The sequence below is a fragment of the Crotalus tigris genome, unplaced genomic scaffold (genome assembly GCF_016545835.1).
Source record: "Crotalus tigris isolate CLP2741 ecotype Arizona unplaced genomic scaffold, ASM1654583v1 scf7180000017666.379230911805:20528666, whole genome shotgun sequence".
Taxonomy (NCBI): domain Eukaryota; kingdom Metazoa; phylum Chordata; class Lepidosauria; order Squamata; family Viperidae; genus Crotalus; species Crotalus tigris.
Window position 1 is genome coordinate 1071076 of NW_024096552.1, and position 18518 is coordinate 1089593.

The 18518-nt window shown below is 39.7% G+C and overlaps 1 protein-coding gene across 1 annotated transcript in view; it reads right to left on the minus strand.

Annotated features, from left to right (window-relative positions):
* The window catches only part of DDC (dopa decarboxylase), a 305481-nt gene extending 289960 nt beyond the window's left edge, over window positions 1-15521 (minus strand). The window contains exon 1 of the mRNA XM_039336392.1: window positions 15445-15521. The gene's annotated coding sequence lies outside the window, so the exon portion shown is untranslated. The remainder of the gene's footprint in view (window positions 1-15444) is intronic.
* Between the last annotated feature and the right edge of the window lie 2997 nt (window positions 15522-18518).

Below are 18518 nucleotides of genomic sequence, written 5' to 3' on the forward strand. Positions count from 1 at the left end.
ACTGACATCTAGCCACCACCCTCAAGGAAATGGGGGGGCTGAAAAAATGAACTCCGTACTTAAGCAATATTTAAGATGTTTTCTTAGTTTCCAGCAGACCGAGTGGGCGGACTTACTCCCTTTTGCAGAAGTTGCCTACAATAATGCAGTCCACTCCAGCACAGGTTACACTCCTTTTCAAATAGCCACCGGTCAAAGTTTCAACCCCATGCCAGAATTAACCCCAAACGAACCAACGATCCCCTCGCTGAAAGAATGGATGGAGAAATTACAAAACACCTGGCCAATAGTCAGAAAAGCACTAGATGAAGCTAGGCAGGCATATAAAACACAAGCCGATAAAAAAAGGGTTGAGCCTACACCATTCATTATAGGAGAAATGGTGTACTTATCTACAAAATACCTAAAGTCCCTACAGCCCTGTAAAAAACTTGGACCAAAATATATAGGACCTTTTCCAATTAAAAGAATCATAAATCCAGTAACAGTAGAATTAGAATTACCCAAAAATCTCAGGCAAATACACCCAATTTTTCATTGCAACTTGCTGAAAAGAGAGCATCAGTCACCTCTACGGCCAAAAATCCCCCCCACCACCACCTCCACTCATGGTGGAGGGTGAACAACACTTCGAAATAAAGGAAATCCTTGATTCTAGGAGATATCATGGAGCAACTCAGTACCTAGTTGCCTGGAAACACCTCCCTCCCTCACAAAATGAGTGGGTCCATAAACGTCATGTCAGAGCCCCGAAGCTATTGAAGAAGTTTCACACAGAGTATCCTAACAAGCCTAACTAAATTTTATACTTGTGTTTTCTTTCAGGTGGATCTCTCTTATTTTTAAGAGGGGCTGGATGTCAGAATCCAATCATATTTCATCTTTAATTATCAAATATAGAAACTCCCAATTCTGCCTTCTTTGGATTCTGCCATAAGAGGGAGAGAAGGGGGAGAACAAAGGGGCTTTATGGCCCTCACTTCCTTCAGTACACTTCAAAGAGCTGAATGCTGAATGTGTGTTTATTGTAACATCAAAGCGTTAGCACTAGAGGACCTTATCATAACAAAGCAGGGTATTTGCCTTTCATGTAGTTACCTGAAGTCTCCATCCAGACGGAAGAAAGAAGAAAGGGGGTGGAATTGTGATACTTGAAACTATCACTGGAAGGGGGGTTGATTGGGTGGGACTACTGGGGAACCCCTTAAAACCTTGAATGGGAGAGCTTGAACCCCAAGTCCTGTCTAGCATGCCTGCAACCATTTTCTCTTAATAAAGGATTCCTGTTGGAAGAATTATTCCAAGAGTTCTGTCTTCTTAAGATGCAAAGTGGGGTGGGTCCTTACATTAAGGTTGGTATTACCTTAGAGGACATGAATTTGGTAAAACAGATTAAAGATCAAACTCGAGCCCATATAAAGAGAATTTATAATGTTTTAATAGAATTGGATTCTGAAACGGATTTAGTTAAAGACTGTATGGTAAAATGGGCACAAAATACTCAAGAGCCGATTCTATTGGATAAATGGGAGACAATTTGGTTAGAAATGTAAAATTTACTCAAGCTCAAAAATTAAGACAAAACTTTTATAAAATGTTTTATAAGTGGCATTTGGATGTTCAAAAGCTGTCTCGTATGTATCCTAATTTATAGCCCAAATGTTGGAGATGTGGAAGCTTAGATGCAACTTATTTTCATATTTGGTGGACTTGTAGAAATACAAAAGCTTTTTGGATTAAGATTTGGTGGAATATTCAAAAGATTTTTAAGAGAAAGATAAAGTTTACACCACAATTATTTTTATTAGGTGTTATTGTAGACTTTGATGTTAAATAAATTAATTTGATGTTGAATCTTATAACAGCTGCAAGATTACTGGTGGGCCAATATTGGAAGAAAGTTTCAGACCACTCAGGGACTGGCATCTAGCCATCATCCACAAGAGGATGGACAAACAGAACGTTGTCACTCAGTACTTGAGCAATATTTAAGATGTTTTCTTAATTTTCAGCAAACAAATTGGACGGACCTACTCCCTTTCGCAAAAGTTGCTTATAATAACGCAGTCCACTCCTTTTCAAATAGCCACTGGTCAAAGTTTCAACCCATGCCAGAATTAACCCCAAATGAACCAACGATCCCATCGCTGAAAGAATGGATGGAACAATTACAAAACACCTGGCCAATAGTTAGAAAAGCACTAGATGAAGCTAGGCAGGCATACAAAGCACAAGCTGATAAAAAAAGGGTTGAGCCTACACCATTCATTATAGGAGAAATGGTGTACTTATCTACAAAATACCTAAAGTCCCTACAACCCTGTAAAATACTTGGACCAAAATATATAGGGTCTTTTCCAATTAAAAGAATCATAAACCCAGTAACAGTAGAATTAGAATTACCCAAAAATCTCAGGCAAATATACCCAATTTTTCATTGCAGTTTGCTGAAAAGAGAGCATCAGTCATCGTTACGACCAAAAATCCCCACCACTACCTCCAATCATGGTGGAGGTGAACAACACTTTGAAATAAAGGAAATCCTAGACTCTAGGAGATATCATGGAGTGACTCAGTACCTAGTAGCATGGAAACACCTCCCTGCCTCACAAAATGAGTGGGTCCATAAACGTCATGTCAGAGCCCCGAAGCTATTAAAGAAGTTTCACACAGAGTATCCTAAAAAGCCTGACTAAATTTTATACCTGTTTTGTTTTTCTTTCAGGTGGATCTATCTTATTTTTAAGGGGGCAGGATGTCAGAATCCAATTATATTTCATCTCTAGTTATCGACTATGGAAAACCCCATTTCTGCCCTCTCTGGATTCTGTCATATGATAAAGGGGAAGGGGGGTGAACAAAGGGGTTTTATGGCCCTCACTTCCTTCGGTACAACTTTAAAAGGGACTGGATGTGGATATCACCAAAAGGACTAACCATAACAATGGGGCTATTACCTTTCATGCACTCCTCTCTGAAGTCTCCCTTCCGCTGGCAGTGAGGAAAAGGGGGTGGAAATGTAACACCTGGGATTGTCACTGGAAGGATGGTGGGGTGGGGTGGGGTTGCTGGGAACCCATTAAAACCTTGAACCATAGGGCTTGGCCCCCAAATCCTGTCTAGAACTCCTGCAACCATTTTCTCTTAATAAAGGATGCCTGTTGGAAGAAATATTCCAAGAGTTCTGTCTTCTTAGGATGGAAAGTGGGGTGGGTCCTTACAGTGGCGTTTTTTGGTGGGGGAAGAGAAGCTTATAAAAAGAAACTATTTTTTTTTAATGGTTGGTTTTATTTTTGGACATTTGGGAGCCCCAATAAATTTTGTTACAGAGATGTAATATATCAATTGTTTGGAGAATATTGTATTTTTTTTATTCTTATGGTGTCTGGAAAAACTGAATATTTGAATAACTTTGATTATTTGTCAGGGGACATCTTCTGGTGAAACTACTCGTTGCAATTGTTATTTTTTTTCTTTTGGAATCTGACTTTGGCTTTCAAATTATTATAAAGGAAAAAGATAAAGAAGCCGTATAGTTGGGTGGGGTGGATATTGACTGATTTCTTTTGAATATAGTTTCCCCCAAAAGGACAATGGCTTTAAATATGATAGAAAAGGAAGAAACTTGACTAAATCTCACTTATAAGTATATATTGGATAAAATCCCAAAATCCTTATTAGTTTTACAATCTAATAAGAAAATGATGCCAATTAAACTTTATGCAATTTTTAAAAAGATGGGAAACGACGTTCAGCTATGAGTTATTGAGAACAGTTACAACTCTTATATTAGCGTAATAAAATGGATAATGGGAGACTCACGTTTGGTGTACATGTTATGGCAAGAGATAATGGGAAATCTATTTGAGGAACTAGAGATTCTATTATGGAAACCCATTTGGAATAGAAAGAAACCCAGAATAAGATATAAATATCAAATTTAAGATTACAGTGATGGGTGGGAAAGGATTTATAGAAACTTGGATTGATTTTGATGTGGATTTTGTCAAAAGGGAGGTCATTACAAAAAGGGTTAGAATTTAATATTTATTTTTTTTATTGAAAATTTTTACATTTTACAAAAACAAATCCCCTTCCCATACCCCCCCCCCTACCTCACCCCCCCCCCTTCCCAACCTCCCAAACCCTCCCCTGGACTTCCCAGAGCTGAGTACAGGCTTAATTAAAAAAAAAAAAACCCTAAAACACTTTTAAAACCTAAACAAATTTAAATACAATCATCATTCTATATAAACTCCCTCCAAAAACACAAATTTAAACATTACTTTCTTTGAATATCTATATCTATAGTGTAAAATCTAATTTCTCCCTCTTTCTTTATCCTAAAACGAAAAAATAAACATACAAATCTTTGTTATACCATTAAAGCTAAATACTCTTAAAAAACTTAAAGTAAATACATATTTCCTTCAATCTTCATAATCTTCTCTCCTATCCAAAAAGAAAAAAACTTAAAAAACCTATAAGTCCTAAACAAATCTAAGCACATTTAATTAAAAAAATTATTTTCTCTTAAAAATATTAATAATAATATTTAAAAACTAGAAACACTTTTAAATCCTAAACAAATCTAAATACAATCATCATTCTATATAAACTCCCTCCAAAACCACAAATTTAAACATTACTTTCTTTCCTAAACAAATCTAAACATTTAATTAAACAAATTATTTTCTCTTAAAAATATTAATAATATTTAAAAACCAAATTTAAGCATACTTAAAACTTGAACAAGTTATACTCCCTTCAAAACACAAATTTAAACATTACTTAAAATTTAAAACATTAGAATCCCCTCACTAAAATAAGCAAATTATAATCCCTTCAAAACACAAATTTAAACAATATTATCATTAAAGGTTCAAAACTTAAAACAACAAAATTAATAAACACATTAAACATTTCAATCTTCACCAATAACAAATTCCATCCGTAAGAAACTGCATCCTTGTCAGTCTCAATTATATTAGTATTATTAATTATTCACATTCCAGTTTTTTCCATTCTCCATTCTTCCATTCTTCCATTTCCCTTCTCGATTCTTGTATCAAACTCGTAAGAAATGCTGCAAGTTCTGCCTTAGGAGACTGCTCCAAAATTCCTGAATCTCCCATCGACTCCGAAGCCAATAAGGGTTCCTTGAATTCCTCCTTGTGTTGGTCTTTACAATTGTAAGTTGTACAAGTTATCCTCTGCCCGTTCCTCTCTTGTTGATGCCCCTCAAACTGAGATTTCCCAATTTCCATTTCAGGCAGCAATTCCACCCTTAAAGATTGCTCCAAAGACTTTGTAGGTCTAACATCTCCCAGAGATTCAGAAACCACTGAATATGAAACTTCCTTAACCTTCTTCTGTTGCTGCTTTTCTTTGGAATTATATACTGCACAAGTTGTCTTCTGCTCCTCAACCTGGACTTGTTGAGACCTCTCACACAAAGATTCACCAGTTTTCATAAATATAGGCTCTTCAAACTGTGATTCTACATTCTTTTCTTCCAAAGCTTTAAACTTAGTAGATGGCGATGCACATACCCCCAGGACCGAAGTATAAAAGTCTTTTGCTTGAGAAACAGTATTAAGTCTATAACATGTCCCCAGGTAATTCACCACCATTCCAGTCGGAACATCCCATCTGAATAAAATTTTTCTCTTTTTAAGTTCATTTGCTAGAAAAGCAAACTCCTTTCTTCTTCTTAAAATTTTAGATGGGATCTCCTTAAAAATTATAACATCTTGTGAAGCAATTTGAAATCTCTTCTTATAATAGGCTTGCACAATTTCATTGCGTAAAGATCTTTTACCAAAGTAAATTACCACATCTCTTGGCAGATTCTTCTGTGCTGCCACCACAGAGTTAACCCTAAATAATTTTTCAATTTCACTAAGTATTCCCTCTTTTTCTTTATTCAAAATCAATGCAAAGTCCTTTGCAACCATCTCCTTCAGATCTCCTTGCAAAGACTCTCCCAGGCCTCTAATTCTTAAGGCATATTCCATTTGTCCATATTGAAGCATAAGAATCTCATTTTCCATTTCTTTTTCCATACTTTCAATTTTCCCCTCCATTATGTCCACTTTTTCAGCTACCTCTTCCACATGGGAGTTCACCTTTTCAAGAACAGAAGCAACTCCTTCTAAAGCGAAAACAAAATCTTGTCTCAAGATCTTATTGTTTTCCTCTAAAATCTTTTTCATTTCTGCCCTAATTTGAATTATAACATCTCCCATCATGTCTTGCAAATCCTTCATAGTTATTAGCTGACCCCCAGAAGAGGGTGAAAGTGTTGATTTAGAAGCTGTAGAAATCCCTGGACGCTTTGGAGCCATCTTAAAGAAAAACCTTTAGTCCTTCTTAAAAAATTATAAAAATTCCTTCAAAAATCATAACTCCCTCCAAAGAGTTATAATAAAAAGAAAAAAAAGGGAAGAAAAAAAAGAGAAAAGGAATTAAAAAAAAAGCTTTACTCCTTCTTAAAAATTACAAAAATTAAACAGAAAAAAGTCCTTCAAAAAAGGGTCATTACAATAAAAAGAAGAGAGTTCAAAGAGAAGAAAGAAAAAAAAAAGGGGGAGAAGAAAAAAAAATAATTAAATAGAAAAAGTCCGTTCCAAGAAAAATACTTAGAGATACCAAAAACAACCATTCCAATCATAAGGAAATAAAAAGAGAAAGGGAAAGGAAAGAAAGAGAAACACCAAAAAGCCTGCCGGTCAGCATTCTAACTTCCAGAAAAAAAAACACCGAAGGATTTGCCGATCGCCATTTTACTTTCCCTTTCAACAAAGAAAGAAAAATAAAAAGAGAGAATAAAAATAGAAACAAGTCTTAAAACTTAAAATCCAAATAAGTCAAAGAAAGCAAAAACTAAATCCTCTACTCAGCTCTGTCCGTTTATAAAAAAAAAAAAAAAACTCACCAGTTCTCTTTAAGCACGGAGGTGTTTGCAGCGGCTCGTTTTGTCCCTGAGGACAAAAACAGCTGGGAAGCGGAGACAAGTCTGAACTCCGTGGGAGCACTCCTTTCACCCCCCCCAAAAAAACTTGGGGGGTGCAAAAGAGGCTCTACCACTATTCAGACACTCTCTACCCCCCCCTTTGCCCGGGAGGGGGATTTTGAACCGCTGAACAGCTGATGTCTGCTGTTCAAAGCGGTTCTTACACTTGCCCAGGAGGACGGCTACAAAAATCCACCGGAAGTCCTTGAATTTAATATTGAAATATAGTAAGAATATGTTTCTTGGAATGATAGATTATTTTTTTTCCTCTCCCTTTTTCTCCTTTCCTTTCTTTTTGCTTCCTCTGTTTTGTCTCCTTGGTTTAGCTATATCTCTTTCCCTTCGTGTTATTTTTTCTTTTTCTTTCTTAGTATTTTCTTTATGTGTTTTTAATATTAGGGGTGGTATAATGAGAAAAAGATTGAATAATGGAAGTGTTGGAATTAATAATTGGAGAATTATTGAATAAGAATAGAATATAGTTGAGAGATGTAAGAATTTAGTTATGGAAATAATATGTTTAAATAAGAGAAACTTGTGGTACCTGAATAGTAAATAAATATGTTAGTTTAAGTTTAAATGTTTGAAAAATTTATAAAGTGTAAAACAGGATATTATGGGATAGATAATGAGCTGTTCAAAATTTTTATTGATTAATGGAATGTATATGTATGAATTTGTTTTTAGAAATATATTAATTTGATTATAGTATCCTAAATAGAGAGAGAGGAGAATTTCAAGGAATATTGTGTGAGCTGTATATTTATAATGTTATTGTTTTTAATTGATAACCCTATCTCCACGTTGGTTCTTAAGCCTTGTTGGTGTAAAATGGAAAACTAATAAAATTGTTTAAAAAGAAATAAAAAAAGAAAGCATTTTCAGCTTTTTTATTATCAGGCCAAAGGCTGCTCTATAAAGTAATGACACTGCCATTGGCAATTTGAAATGTGGTAAAGCATCGGGCTTTAATGGCATTCATTCAGAATTCCTGATAAACTCTGGGAGGCAACACAGAATTGGATTGGTAAATTCCTCTTTGATGTAGTTTCCAACAGCTGCCTCCCACTAGAATTCAAAAAAGCTAAAATAATATCACTTCTAAAACCTGGCAAACCAAAAGACAGTGTTGAAAGTTATCATCCAATCGCCGTTTTGAACACCTGCTATAAATTCCTGGAAAGATTAATTATAAACTGGATAGGTCTCACAATAGATGAACATCTGCCTATGGAACAAGCCAGCTTCTTACAAGACTGGAGCTGTGTAGATCAGGTGCTAAGGCTAACAGGTTATATTGAAGCAGGTTTCCAACAAGGCCTCAAAACCACAGCCATGTTCACAGACCTAACTGTGGCATATGACACAGTTCGGAAGGATGCCATATTATCCCCTGTAAAAATGTCTGTCAATTACTTAATAACATGCTGAGTGATAGGTCCTTTCAGATATAATGAGGGTAACATAAGTAAGGTTAGAAAATTAAACAATGCTTCCCACAAGGCTTTATAATGGCACCTACATTATTCAACTTATACATATCAGATATGCTGGCAACAAGGGGATGCAAAATTGGATATGCTGATTTGGCCATAGGAGTACAAAAAAAAAAAAAAAAGCACATGGAGGTTGCTGACAGCCTAAACTTTAAAAGAGCTGATTTCAACAGACTTAGAGAGAGCTTAGAGAGGCTCAACCTATTTTCCAAAATACCAGAAGGCTGGACAAGAAGCAATGGATGGAAACTAATCAAGGAGAAAAGCAACCTAGAACTAAGGAGAAATTTTCTGATAGTGAGAACAATTAATCAGTGCAATGGCTTGCCTTGGAAGCTGTGGGTGTTCCATCACTGAAGTTTTTAAGAAGGGATTGGATAGCTGTTTGTCCAGAATAGTACAGAGTCTCTTACTAGAAGACCTTCAAGGTCCCTTCCAATTCTATTATTTTGATTGTTATCCTCTATCTTAATGAGGTGTTCAGTATATCAAAGATTTTTGCTGCAGTCATCATGAGGGCAGGAAATGTAAAGTCAATTAATGATGCAGTTCTTACATGTGCTGTTCCACCATGTTTCCAATCTCTTCATAATTTATTCCTGTAGATTCTCAAATGAGTTAATAAGTTCTTTTTCTAATGATTTGTTTGCTGGGGTTTTTTTAAACTATTATCTAGATCTGCTTATCTAGGGAACTCTCTTTTAAGAGCATAGCTGATACAATATCCTTCTTTTTGTTTGGATATATTTATTTTAAGGATTATTTCCAAATTTTCCCTTTGACCTCCTTTTTCATTCTTATTACTATTGCCAGAATTTTGTGTTACTACAAATTCTTAGTTTGAATAAGTTTGAATAAAGACTATAAAGGATTGTTTCAAGGATTTGATGCTTTTTTTAATTGCCAAATATTCAAAATTTGATATCACAATCTGGGCTGTTAATAAGCACTGCTTAGACATAAAATCAGTTTCTTTTTTCCCTCTTTTTGCTCTCTCTCTTGGCTTCCTTCTGACAGTAATGCAGAAGCTAAGCACATGGTAACTGGCACAATTGATGATGTAGCTGATCCTAGCAAATTAAAGTTGTTGTGGCAATCTAATTCCTTTTGTAATGAAGAAAGCAATTTTATCAGTTGTTTATGCTCAGTTCTGTTTTTAAGTCCAACATATCCAGTAATTGTCCAGAGTTTAGTTCATAACTAGAAAGCTCATAATCTGGTAGGTCATTTCCACATATAATATAGGCTTGCATCATGTCTCCTGATCTCATGACTCTCAGGAGAGACCTAGTGAAACCCCCTCCTTCTCCTCCATCTTGTTGCTCTGTCTGCCACTTTGCTGGATGAGGGAGAACAAAAGGAACAGTAGACCACAAGGAAAACTGCAGCCCTTGTCCCCATTCTGGTATGTCTTCAAGGACTCTCTGAGGACAAAGAACACTAACTCTTTGCTCCCTCATCAGCCCTACCTAGTCAGTAGGCATTCGGGTCACTTCCTTGTCCTTCTAATTTTCACATATAATGTAGGCTTATTATATGCCATTTTCCCTCCCTTCACAATTCTCAGGAGACCCAATAATAGGCTTAATTATAAGCCATTTTCCCTTCCTTCATAATTCTCAGGAGACTCCTTTTTCTTGGCTGATCTGTGAAACTGCCTACCATTTTGCTGGGATAAGGATAACCAAGGGAGCATACTGCACCCGCGTAACTGACAGCACTCCCATTTGGGCCACAAGGTATCTGAGTCACTTCCTTGTGCTTCCCTCATTGGCCGCTACTGTTAAGAGATTTTAAATACAGTTAATGGCCACTAACCTTTTGGATCTTGTCACCATCTAATTGGATGCAGGGGCTTTTGTAGCCTTGTATTTTGAAAGCCAGGAAAGTCTACAGACTAGTCTGGCTGCGAGCAGTTGCTAGTTTGTTTAGTTCATGCTCTCCAGAATGCACCATGAGGAGGTGAACTAGCTTCACAGCTCTGCTGAGATCTTAAAATCTTAAATTTCTTCACTACCTGGAGACTCACTCCTAGCACCAGCAAAATAGTAACTATGTGCTTTCACCTTAACAGGTAACTAGCATATGAAGTACTGAAGGTTTATTTAAACAACAACTTACTCCATTATGATCCCATCTAAGGTACTTGGAATAATATTGGACTGACTCTACCCTACAAGAAACATCTAGAGAATACAGTGGCAAAAATCAAGAATAGAATAGAATAGAATAGAATAGAATAGAATAGAATAGAATAGAATAGAATAGAATAGAATAGAATGGAATGGAATGGAATGGAATGGAATGGAATGGAATGGAATAGATCTGGAAGGGACCTTGGAGATCTTCTAGTCCAGCCTCCTGCTCAAGCAGGAGAACCTATACCATTTCAGACTAGTGGCTGTCCAGTTTCTTCTTAAAAACCTCTAGTGATGGAGTGCCCACGATTTCTGGATGCAGGTTGTTCCATTGGTTAATTATCCTCACTCTTAGAAAGTTTTTCCTTAATCCAGGTTGCTTCTTTCTTTAATTAGTTTCCAACCATTGTTTCTAGTCCTTCCCTCTGATGCCCTCGTTTTTGTGGCAACCCCTGAGACTGCTATCATGTCACCCTTGTTTCTTCTTTTCTTTAGACTAGTCAAACCCAAGTCCTGCAGCTGTTCTTCATATGTTTTAGTCTCCAGGCCTTTGATCATTTTAGTTGCTCTTCTCTGTACTTATTCCAAGATCTCAACATCTTTTTTGTAGTATGATGACTAAAAATGGTTGCAGTATTCCAGGTCTGGTCTTACTAGGGTTTCATAAAGCGGTACTAATACTTTGTGTGATCTTGATTCTATGCCTCTGTTTATACAATCCAGGTTTGTATTAGCTTTTTTGGCTGTTGCTGCACACTGCTGGCTCATAGTCAAGTGATCGTCCACTAGGACTCCAAGGTCCCTCTCACAGTTACTGTTTTTATGCCAGGTCTCACCTAATCTGTACTTACACTTTGATTTTCCTGTCTAAAGGTAAATTTTTGCTTTTCTCCACATTAAAATTCATTTTGTTGGATGGGGCCCATGGTTCAAGTTTGTCAAGATCTTTTTGGATCCTTCTGGGGTGTTGGCTATTCTTACCAGTTTAGTGTCATCTGCAAATTTGATGAGTTTCCCTTCTATGTTGTACTCTTGTTCTACTAGGAACAAGATACTCCAGAAATTATGTGGAACTAAATGGGGAGTTTCAGCTGCCACCCTCAGATATCAGCACTAGAGTTGGTCTACTCCACAGAAGAATACGGTACTCCTGTATTGCTTAATGGCTGCCATACTACCATGTTTTCCCCAAAATAAGACTGGGTCTTATTTTTTTTATTTATTTTTTACCAAATGACCCATTAGGGCTTATTTTGGGGGATGTCTTATTTGCGGCTGCCCACCCACTCCATTCCATCTGCTTCCTAGGGCAGATGCTCAGGAGGCGAGGGCAGTGCTGGCAGTACATGTCTTCAGGCAAGGAGGAGAGCAGCTCAGACAAGCAGGGGAAGCCGAAGGACTGGGTGATGCAAGCCTCCCCTGCCGCCTCCTTCCACCTGCTACACTCTTTCCTTTGCAAGCAGATGAAGCTTCCAGTCTCTGTCATTTCTCCCTCACAGGCAAAAAGAGTCTAGATGCCTATGGGGGTGCTTGAAAATGGAGCACTCCATTTCCTATAAGCACCCAAACACTTTTTGCTCCAAATAGAGGAATGATGGAGACTGGAAGCTTCATCTGCTTGCAGAGGGGGCACTTGGGAATGGAACTAATCACTCTGAGGTGGAAATGGCAGCAGAGCATTCCACTCATCTCCAGACCTGGTCCATTGTAGCTGCCGAAGCTCCACCTTCCGTTGTCCAGGTTGCAGCCATAACAGAGCAGGCCAGGTGATGAGTGGAGTACTCTGCCACTGCCACCTCGGTACCTGGACTACGAACAGATGGTGCTTGGGGGGCAGTCTGTGAGGGGGGGGCAGAGGAGAAGGGATGCTGGTATTGCTGCTGCTGCTGGCACCATTGAGAGGGGGCACAGAAGAGACCCTCAGGGACTTCACAGGAAAGTGAGTGCCTGCCTTACCCAGGAGTTCAGGTTGTAGGAAACAGGATTCTGGGGATCTGGGGGCATCCGGGGAGCCCCTTCTTCTCTGGGACTCTCCTGATGATTTGTCTGCTTGGGGCAGCCAGGAGGGAACTTCAAAGTGGCACAGAAGGGAGTCGATGCCACCACCACAAGATGAGGTGGGGCAGGAGCTTGCACAGCCACCTGCCAATTCTGTCCCACCATAAGATGAAATGAGGAGGTGGTGGGTGTGGGTGGCCTGGTGAATGGGTGCAGGGCACTTGGGGCAGCTCCAGTTCCCCCCACCTGCCTCACCTCACTTTGTGGCAGCACCAGTGTGATACATGTTCTCCTGCTCCATTGTGGCAGCAAGCAACTAGATGGTGGGTCAGAATGGGTGGGCTCTTAATTAGGGCTTATTTTGGGGTAGAGCTTATATTAGGTGCATGGGTAAAAATCAGGCTAGGGCTTATTTTCGGGATAGTCCTATTTTCAGGGAAACATGGTAGTAAAACATGCCAGACTCAGTGATACCATGAGAATTATAAATGGATGTTTTAAAACCTCTCCAACTTGCTGGCTTCCTGTTCTGAGCCACATAGCAAACCACTAGTAAGAGACTCTGGAAAGATGTAAAGAGCAGCAAAGGTGATTGGGGGGAGGGGCTAAAGGCTAAAACATGAAGAAATGTCGCAGGGATTGAGTGTGTCTAGTTTAGTGAAAAGAACTAAGGGTGACATGACAGTTCCAATATTTGAGGAGCTGCCACAAAGAACAGGGATCAACATTTTTGCAAAGCCCCAGAAGGCATAATAAGAAGCAGTGGATGGAAACTAATCAAGGAGAAAAGCAATCAGTGAAAACCATAAACCAGTGGAATAGCTTGCCTTCAGAAGTTTGGGTGCTCCAACACTGGAGGCTTTTAAGAAAGGCGTGGACAATCCTGAAGAGGATTTGCACCTCACACTGCATCTGCCAGGACTCTCTGTATAAATGGGGCATAGCATCCTCACCTCAGTGTGACTGCAGGGTCTCACATCAAAATGTAGATGACATTGTGACTGGCTGTAAACTGAGGGCATACATCTGTATCTGATTTTTTAAAATATAAGAACTTTTTTTCCTACACCTCCTCTATCATACCAAATTTGATCCTGTTCAATTTTGTCCAGCCCTTTAACATATTTTTTCCAATAATCCTTTGGATTGGAAAGAAGAATAATGTACGGAAGTATGAAGTTCTGGAATTCATCCAGGTCCTTAATAGCAGCTCAGCTCTGGGTCCTGTGACAGAAGAGAGGCGGGACTTATTGCCTCTCATGTTTGTCTCTCTGTGTATGGGTGTATGTGAATCATACACACCTCCCAGCTCCATTTTAGAACTTAAACTTTATTTTACAAGTTTTTCTACTGTACCACATCTGGTACTCTGTTGTGCTACTTTTGTAGAGTTATCCTGCTGATGGACAGAGGGACACAGTTCCAAGCCCCTTGCATAATTTCTTCCCAACATTCCATTAGATTGGAAAAATAAAAATTGTCACTCAGAAATTCAAACACTGAAGCATGCCTTTGTATTTTCAATTTTCATCATCTATATTCTGAGAGGGCAGTATCTTCCTTTGAAGTTGGTCAACTTTTTCCACACTTTCTTTCCTCTACTGTTTATCAAAACTTTAAAAAATGTGTTTCTGCAGTAACAATGGCTAGTGCTGCTTCTCTCTGCTGCCCATGTTAATTCTTGGTTATTTATTTGCAGCTAAGCAAACATTGCACATTGCCCTGGGTAGTGTCAAACATGAATCCAGTATTTTGTTCCCTTGGCTAATTAAATATGCAGAATTCTGAATAATGGAAGACTTAACCTATATTCTAATTATCTTTATATCTTTATATATATAACTACAATATGTACTATATTTTTATTTTTCTTAATTTTATCTTATTAAATTAAATTAATAATAAAATATATCTCCATATACAGATCCTTCTCTGCCATCTCTCCTGCCCTTTAGAAAGGGGTCCCCAACCCTCGGTCTGTGGACTGGCATCAGTCCACAACATGCCAGAAACTGAGTTGACAAACAAAGCTCCATCTGTGGGATTCAGGCAGCATGCAAAACCATGCTCCTTCCAGTCCACAGAAAAACCTCTCTCCGTGGAACCAGTGTCTGGTGCCCAAAAGGTTGGGGGGCACTGCTTTAGAACATCTTATTCCTAGAAGCAAGGTGAACCCCAGTTTTCTAGCTTTCTGAAAGAGCGTTAAGGCCTGACTTTGCCAATTGACATAGGTAGAGTAGTGTTGGGCAACCCTGGGGGTGATTAGTGATGTGAGGGTGCTTTCTCTACCTGTTTTAACTTGCAATGTCTCAGTTTTAACTGTGTTCTTAACTCTGTGTTAACTTTGTTGTATTTATGCTTTATACCTCTTTTTATGTTTTTATTATAAACTGCCCAGAATCTCTTAGGTGAAATGGGCAGTGCAAAAATCTAATAAATACATAAAAAATACATCAATAAAAAATGTAAGAAAGCAATGCAAAATGCCCCTCCAGAATCAAAGAGATATTAGGAATGTCTCCCTCTTGTGTAAAACACAATGTTTTTGAATAATAGCTACAACTGCAAAATCTATTAATATGGATACTCATACCATAATTATTATAAAACAAAGTTACAATTTTAAAGAACATATGGTTAAAAAAATTAATAAACTTTATCCGTAATAGCACTGAAAACAGCATAAAGCGTTCAATATCTATTTTAATATAGTATTAACATTTTCAGAAAAAGTACCACAAAGGTTAGTTGATAATACTCAGATCTCAGTACAGTAATAAGTTTAAATTTTACTTACTGTTTTCCTATAATGCTCAAGTGTTCTAGCTGAAGTGGATAGAACTGGGTAGTTTTTTTCAATAACAAACAAACCTGAAGACTTCAAAAGGTCCAATCAGAAGGAAGGCCTTTCTGTTTTATATCATCTAACCATATAACGTAACAATCATTAACTTTCTGTAGTTATGTAATTTTTTTTGTTTGTATGTACTTTTTAAAATTACCCTGAATTGTCAGTTTTGGATATTTGAATATCAGTTCTCCGGTGCTGACTGCAATAGAATTAAGTAAAAAATAAGTTTAAAAATAAGGTTCCATTGCAGAATTGATTTCATTTGTTCTTAGATTGCTGACCATCCTGCCTAGAGGGTGGCTAACCAATGGTGGAATTCAAATAAGTTAACAACCGGTTCTCTGCAGGTGGGGAGGCAGGGGGGAGCTGCCGCAAGACGGGGGAGAGGGGGGAGCTGCCCTACGCATCCCGCAACAATTCACCATGCCGAAGGGCCCCCACAGCCAGGCCTACCATGCCCTGACACTTGTCATAATTCAAGTCAGTTTAATTCAAAGTGTTCTCCTTTGCCTGAGAACCTTGTTATATAGATGTTAAAAGCTGCATTATTAAGCAAGTCAAACAGAAGTGCATTTATGCTCTAAGGGAAGGAACAACAAAGAGGCACTGAAGCTGCATATGTCATTGCTGGGAGATTAATGGCATGCGGAAATTGATAAGACAAAAAGAAAGAGTCTTATCTTAGAACTAACCTGGGAAGCTTACTAAAAGCAGATTTATTTATTCAACAGGAACAGAAAAAGCAAAAAACTACAATCATGTCAGTTTGCTGAAAAATTTCTTAAATTTATTTTATTCTATTTATCAGTGTCATTAGCTTGGAAGAAGTGATATGAGAACATACATTCCCCTTTTTTTTTTTCGTGGAGCAGCCTACAAAACTTAGGGTTGGTGTTGATTTAGGAGCAATTCAGGATTGTTTTCCTCCTCAATAACTTGCAATTCTCCATTCTATAAGCAGCCACACTCAGACCTTTTTCAGTCTAGTCTATGGAGATTTGCATCCTCTTTCAACCAAAGTATTTCCTAATATTGATCACAACCATCCGTCTAAAACAGCGGTTCTCAATCTGTGGGCCGCGACCTTTTTTGGGGTCGAATGATGCTTTCACAGGTGTTACCTAAAACCATTAGAAAACACATATTTCCGATGGTCTTAGGAACTGAGAAACCGCTCCTCTATCCAGCCGCCGCCACCGCCCTCGTCCTCCGCCGGCTCTTCTGTCTCCAGGGCACCCGTCTCTGACAGCCTCTGCTCCTGCCACTGCAGTGCCATCGCAAGTGCCCCTGATGCTGCCCCGGGTCAGCTCAGCTGTGTGGGCGGCTGGGCCGAGCCGAGCCAGGTCTGGTCCGCTGCTGGCACTGCCTCTGGGCTGCTCCACGGCTGCCACTGCTGCTGGCTGAGCTGAGCTGCAGCATCAAGCTGGTCCCTCACCATCAGAGGCCGCCTCGGCCCTCTGGCACCTGGCGCAGCTTCTTCCCGGCTCGCCGGGCTCCGGGCCTTGGAAGTAGCCAGGTGGCGGGGAAGAGAGCGAGGTGGCGGCAATGCCTGCATGTGTGTTGGAGGCCAGCCGGCCGGGCCAGGAGGTGAGAAGCGGTGCCTTCCAAGTGGGAGCTGGTGCTCTGGCCATGCCCCTCTCGCATGTGATGAGTCAGGGAAGGGTTTGGCGGTGACGGGTTGCAATGCGTGAAAAGGGGCTCCCGTAACCCCGCCGCTGCAATGGTACTTAGGAAGCGGGGGGGGGTGGCTGGGAGAGGGCAAGAAGTGCCGGGATGAGGATGGAGGGCTCCAGGCCGGCGGGTGCGAGAGGGCGGCCGGCGACTCAGAGGTGCGTGGATCCTCCGTGCAGCTTCCGAGGCCCTGGAGGTGACACCATTGGCTCTCCACCAGGCTCTCTGCCAGCACCTCCCCCCCTCCCTGGGCAATTGTGTGGAGCTTCTTGTGTGTCCTTGGCAGCACCTGCGGGCAAGGCTGTGTGCCCAAGCCGAAACATTGTGCTTTTCCTACCACTTCTCCTCCCGTTGGTCAAAGAGGCAGACGCGATTTCCCTTTCCCTGGTTCTTTTCATCTGCGCTGGAAAGGACAATTTGAGCTATTTTATTACTGGTACCTAGTGCTTATTTTATTACTTTTGCCTTTGCTGAACTAGGGAAAATTGGTTAAAGTGATTTTCAGGAGCTGCAGAATGCCTCCAAGTAAAGCTGCCGCAATTACCCAGCCAATTTTTCCTGCTAGGGCATCTCTGTGTGTCTCCAGACCTTACTGGACTACCATCCCCAGCAGCCCTAAAAAGCACTGTGGAAGAGTGGGGAATGCTGGGAGTTGCAGTTCATCACCATCTGGGAAAACATGACTCTCCGAAGATCCTTCCTTCCTTCCTTCCTTCCTTCCTTCCTTCCTTCCTTCCTTCCTTCCTTCCTTCCTTTCTTTCTTTCCCCCTCAATCTCCTTCTTTCTCCATCTCCTTCCTTTCCCCTTCAATCTTCCTTCCTTTCTTCCATCTCCATCCCTTTCCTTTCAATCTGTCTCTCCTTCCTTCCTTCCTTCTTTCCTTCCTTCCTTCCTTTCCCCTCCAATCTTCCTTCCTTCCATCTCCATCTCCATCCCTTTCCCTTCAATCTCTCCTTCCTTCCTTCCCCTTCAAATCTTCCTTCCTTCTCCATCTCCTTCCTTTCCCCTTCAATCTTCCTTCCTCCCTCCCTTCCTTCCTTCCTTCCTTCCATCTCCATCCCTTCTACTTCAATCTCTTTCTCCTTCCTTCCTTCCTTCCTTCCTTCCTTCCTTCCTTCCTTCCTTCCTTCCTTCCTTTCCCCTTCAATCTCCTTCCTTCTTCATCTCCTTCCTTTCCCCTTCAATCTTCCTTTCTTCCTTCCCCTTCCCTCCCTCCCAACATTTTTGAGCAAGGAAGAGTAAGCTTCTCCAGAGAACATTGCTATATTGTTTTTGTGATTAATCACTATGCTTTAATTATGTTCAATTCATAACAATGAAAATACACCCTGCATATCAGATATTTACAT